Raw genomic sequence first — 5,999 nt, 5'->3', positions numbered from 1 at the left:
GAATACATGTTCTTTTCAATAAATTGGCTATATAAATCAAGAAAAATTATTTAGTGTTCAATAACTATAAATAATTATAATTGGCAATTATAATTTATACTTTAGTATTCATCAACCATGCACTGGTATCCAGATCAAGAAATTGAGCCATGTGGTATAAAACATTGTAGTTCTTGAGCAAGACACTCTCCTGTTAATATATGGATGCTTCTACGCCAAAGATTATGCCGGGTGAGATTCAGAGGGGCTAAATTAAGCATGTGGTCCCAGAAATGTGAGTAGGTTGCTAGCCAAAAGTGTTCAACGCTCTCAGTTCGCCTTCTTTAGGAAATTGCAACAGCCCCGGTGAGTTGTGTCTCTTCTTGTTTGTCATCTTATAAACATAGGAGGTAATTATTCATGGGAATATTTTACCTTGTTTGTATTATCAATTCTCTCCATTAAAAATTATAATCTCCCATTTGGTTCCAAAATGGACACTACTGCTAGCAGATATTAAAGAATCAAGAGCTACAATCCTAAAGAAAGTATTCTTATCTCTTCATTTTTCATGAGATTTTATTTCTAATAAAATACCTATATTATATATACTATAATACCTTTATTGCATTAAGAAAAATATTGCATTCATAGTAGCTATTACTATTGCTTACTCTTGCTATCCTTTTTCTATGACCAGAGGGAGCCAAATTTGAACAAGCAGTTAATGACTAATTCCTTATTGGATTTATCACCGGAAGTGTTGCCAGTATGAAATTGGAAAGAGAAAACAATAGAGCTTCCTAAGCAGAACATAGATGGCAAATCCTCAAATTAGCTCTAATCATTAATGTGTTTTGTGAAGAGCCTCAATGACAGGATAAACTTGCCCGTCCCCAGTACAGGAGCCGTATCAATTATCCTGCGCATTGTGAGGCTGGTACGCAATCAAGAAAATGAAAATATAGAAGCTGCCAGTCCAGACGAAGCTTGACTCTGGTCAAAAGCAGCCTCTCTACGTGTTATCTTCTGAGCCAAGTGGTTCTAAAAAAGCTTAAATACCATCAGGGGGTTAATTTGAAACCAGTTTGCATCTATTTCTGAATTAATGCTTTTTAAATCTGCTTTTATAATTTCTGCTTATAAAGGATTGCCCTTCTGGTATAAAAACGGAGCCAAGACTCAGTTATCAAATACTACGAAGGGTTCTGTTAATTAGAGAGTTTATGTGTGATGAGTTGTTGACACTCAAATGATGTGTGTTAAATAATTTTAAAATATTCTGTGGGGCACTAACTTGGTGGCTCAAAGCATTGTTCTTCCATTTTTCATTCCCTGCTTTGAGTCAAACTAGTAAAATTAATGTGATAGTTGTAGCACATTTCTTAAATATAGACTCATTCATATCTCACAATTATATGTATGAGAGAATCAATCTTCTGGCACTCTTTATTAGGCGGCTCTAGACCATTCTCACTAATCTAGCCTCTTTCACATGCTGGTTGGTCTTTAACTGCTTGGTATAGATTGCCAGGAAATTCATCATGGCTGCTATTAAACACAATTCTCAGGGTTTGCTCTTTTTATAGAGTTTCTTTTCAAAGCTTTTTGGGTGGTTTTTCCTCTGGCTTCTCTTTCTACCTCCAAACAGGGCAACCCAGGAGAAATCTCTGACACTGAAATATGTTTCCCCATGTAGGAAAATTGACGCTCCAGCTGTTAAGGGTTTTTCTTTCTGTCTGTCAATTTTCTTTTTCTAGCCGTGGCCTGCCAAGGCAGAGGCCAAGAGTGGACCACAGGGAATGGTTGCAGCCTCAAAACAAGCTGGTGTCTGGATTTCTGAGAGGAAAAAAAATATTGGAGACCAGTCTTTTACATCAGGAAAGCCACTTATTAATTAACCCATGGTTGCTTACAGCACAAATCATTCTTTATTACACGTGAGGTTTAATTTTATTCTCCTTTTCAAAATATAATCCTTTCTTTCTTTAAATGTTTCCCTTCTCTCAATAGGCATTTTCTACTGGAGTGCCTGTGTCGCATGGGATTTAGGCCCATGTCTCATAAGTGTTCCTAGATTTTATCGCTTCATTAATGGCCATAATATGCTCAACCTGTGTGTACTTGACACAGAAAAAGGTGGCTCTTTTAAAATAGCACAGCCCTCTACCAAAAACTTTTTTAAAAATCACAAAACTAGCAGGAACCCTGAGTTCATATCCTTGTGCTCTCTGTGTGATCTCAGACAAGCTCTTTAGACAATTTGAGTCTTAATTCTATATTTGGAAAATAAAAGGGTGTTGGTTTTTATGTTTATTTGTAATATAAAATATAGAATCACTTCCATCTCTGGTATTTATAATGGTCTCCATCCAAGAAACTACTGTTGTGAAATAATTAAAATGGCGTTCATGAGAAATAATATTTGTCAAACATTCATTCTGAATCAATTCTGTTAAGTTGCTTCAAAGGAGTTTAAAACACACATATATGATCAACAAAGAAGAGAGAACACTGGGTATTAGGCCAAAGAAAAGTGGGCCAGGAGTGAGGCCTTGGACCATTAACATTTGAGTAACTAAGAATTGCAAGTTCTGATGCCAAGATTTAGACCCACATTTAGAAAGTTTTATTTGATAATCTCTTTTCTTCTTTCATTACAAAAAGCCCATTATTTTTAAAATAACCAAAGCCAAGAAAGAGGATAACTAGAAATATTCTAACAACTATAGGCCACACTCTCTGCCCCTTAGCTCCAGGTTGGGAATGAGATGTCCCAGGTCATCTTCTCAGAAGTGACATATGCTTTGGGAAGCCCTAGAAAAATGCAAGTCTCTGAATCTGCATCGCACAAGTGCTGATGATGTAACGGTGTCAAAACAAAGGTGTACGGGACACGGAGGGGGAGCGATTGACTTAGAAATGAGACACATCGGTTTGAGCTTAGTAGAGACATTGTGACTTGAAAGTCATTATTATACAAGTGGGAACTAAATTTATGTGAGTGAAGTGTTTGGGAAAATATAGTTGATATGTTTTTAAAATGTTGTCCACGTTATTAAGGTATATAAAAGTAGCCATCGATGATCACTTTTCATTTGCTTGAAAAGATATTTCAATGTCAAAAAGTATGAATAGCAAATTCTGCTCCAATGAACAAATTAAAGTTTATAAAAGATGCGTTACAATGTCTTTTATCCTAAAATCTCGTTACCATGGAGTGACACCATGTTCACCAGTGAAGAGAAGGCCGCAAGTAGAAGAGAAGGTGAGGCTGAGAGGGCCCAGTCAACCATTTAGATGTCACTACAGAACCAGACACTTTCTTGACAAAATTTCGTGGTGTCCAAGAAAGAATTGTGTTAAGAGGCAATGATATGTGACACGAGAACCCGAGCTCGGGGCTAATGATTCCAGGCATTACGGCGACTTCGATATACATCCTTAATTCGTGTCAGTAAGTATTTGTTGCACTAGTGTGCCCAAATTAATCTGAGGATTGTAGTGACAAAAAATTACCACTTGTCTCTCGGTCTTTCTTACTGTGATGGCTTGTATGTTGTTGTGATTTGAGAAGCTATGTCCCTGGTGTTCAACTATGAGCAGGGTCACCCAGAGTGACCGGGTTTCAGGAAAGCTTCCATAGGAGCAGACTATGAAGAAGGAATAGACTGTCCACTTCTGAAGAATTAACCACTGAAAGTCCCATGGTAGAGCATGAAAACCTTGTCAGGCTCTGGAAAACTGGTAAATAGAAGCAGGACATTGTTGGAGATACTGCCAGAAGATGAGCCCCTCCGGTCAGAAGGTTCTCAACATACGATTGAGGAAGGGCAGCCTGCTTAAAGTACAGTTGACCACAATCACAAGGATGGAGTAAAACCTGGGAGAGTAATGCCTTCCAGACCTTCTTGATGGGGGGGAGGGGGAGAGAGGGCAGATACTCCATTAATACTTCAAACTTGGAATATAGGAAATACCAATCTAGGAAACTAGGAAGTCATTAATAGCTAAATGGGAATTGTATAAAGATTAGTATTCTAGGCATTAGTGAGCTGAAATGGACTAGTCTCTATTGGCTATTGTGAATCAGAAAACCATGTGGTTTACTACGGTTGGACTGACAAAAACATTGTCATAAAGGTCATTTCAAGATCTATCTTGAAGTACAAGGCTATCTGTGATAGGATTATATCTACCAACCTTCAAAGAAATCAAATCAACACAATAACTATGACAAATTATGCATCAACCACTAGAGACAGTAATGAAGCAATTGAAAAATTCTACCATCCTCAGCATGATACTGATCACACCTCCAATCAAGATGCAATGATAATTATTGATGATTGGAATGCAAAAGTTGGAAAGGAAGAGGAAGGAGCAGTAGTTGGAAAATAAGATCTTGGTGATAGACTTGAAGTTGGAGATTGCATGACAGAGTTTTGCAAGACCAATGAATTTTTCATAGCAAATGCCTTTTCAAGCAAAACAAAAGATGACTATACATGTGGACTTCGCCTGATGGAGTATGCCGAAATCAAATTGATTACATCTGTGAGAAGAGACGATAGGGTAGTTCAAACTTGACCAGAGCTGACTGTGGAACTAACTATTGATGCTCATATGTAAGGTCCAGTTGAAACTGAAGAAAATGAAAAATTCATAAGAGCCAAAATACAATGATAAGTATATGCTACCTAAATTTCAAGAACATCTCCAGACATTATATGATGCATAAGACACAGAAGACCTGATAAGCTGTGGAAGGATGTTAACACTCTTTAATGGGGGTGGGGGGAGTGGATATCGCTAACTACTGGCTTTTTATAGGCAGCAATGAAAAAAGTAGGGGACTGTAATCATAATCTGCTCATTACTTGTGATTGTTTTGTTTAAATATTCAACTATAGTCGTGTTTGAAAGTTAAATGAAGAATAAATTCACTTATGAAAACTCAGAAAAATAAAACATGAAGTTATTAATATGTCAGGGAAAAAAAGAAAAGATTGAAGTGGATATCAGAAGAGACTCAGAATCCTGCTCTTAATCGCAGAGTAGCTCAGGCACTTGAAAGAAATGATGAAGTCCAAGAGTTGAACAGAAAATTTCAAAGGGTAACTCAAGAAGACAAAACAAAATATTATAATAAAATGTGCAAAGACTTAGAATTAGAACACAAAAAGGGGAAGTAAATTCCACATATCTTACACTGAAAAACTCCAGGAAAAATCCAAGGCTTGAGCTACAATATTGAAAGACTTCATTGGGAAATGCTACATGATGCCCGGATCATCAAAAGAAGATAAAAAGAATTCGTAGAGTCACTGAGCCAAAAGGATTGGTGGGCTTTCAACTACTTCAAGGGGTCCCAAGTATATAAGGAACAGTAGTTACTGATGGAAGAAGCTCATGTTGCACTGCAAGCATCAACCAAAAACAGGATCCAAGACTTGACAGAATGCCTATTGAAATGTTTCAAGAAGCTGATGGTGTCGCACGGGCAGTACTCACACGTCTCTGTCAAGACTCTTGGAAGACATCTACTGACCAAATCACGAGAAGAGATCCATATTTGTGCCCATCACAAAGAAAGACGATCCAACAGAATGCGCAAATTACAGAACAGTATCGTTGATATCACATGCAAGTAAAAATTTGGTGAAGATCATCCAACAATGCTTGCAACAGTACGTTGACAGGAAATTGTCGGTGTTTCAGGTCAGATTCAGAAGAGGACATAGAAAAAAAAAAAGACATTACTGCTGATGTCAGATGGATCTTGACCGAAAGCGAAGAATACCAGAAAATGTATACTTGTGTTTAATTGACCATACAAATATATTTGACTGTGGGGATCATAAAAATCTATTATAGCATTGAGAAGAATGGGAATTCCAAAACACTTCATTGTACTCATGTGGAACCTGTACATAGATCAAGGGACAGTTGTGGGAACAGAGGTACATCCAAGTTGTGTCCTCTCATCATATTTATTCAATCTGCATGCTCAGCACATA

Source organism: Tenrec ecaudatus, chromosome 14, assembly GCF_050624435.1.
Source record: "Tenrec ecaudatus isolate mTenEca1 chromosome 14, mTenEca1.hap1, whole genome shotgun sequence".
In the NCBI taxonomy this organism is placed as follows: domain Eukaryota; kingdom Metazoa; phylum Chordata; class Mammalia; order Afrosoricida; family Tenrecidae; genus Tenrec; species Tenrec ecaudatus.
This window is presented reverse-complemented; position numbering follows the sequence as displayed.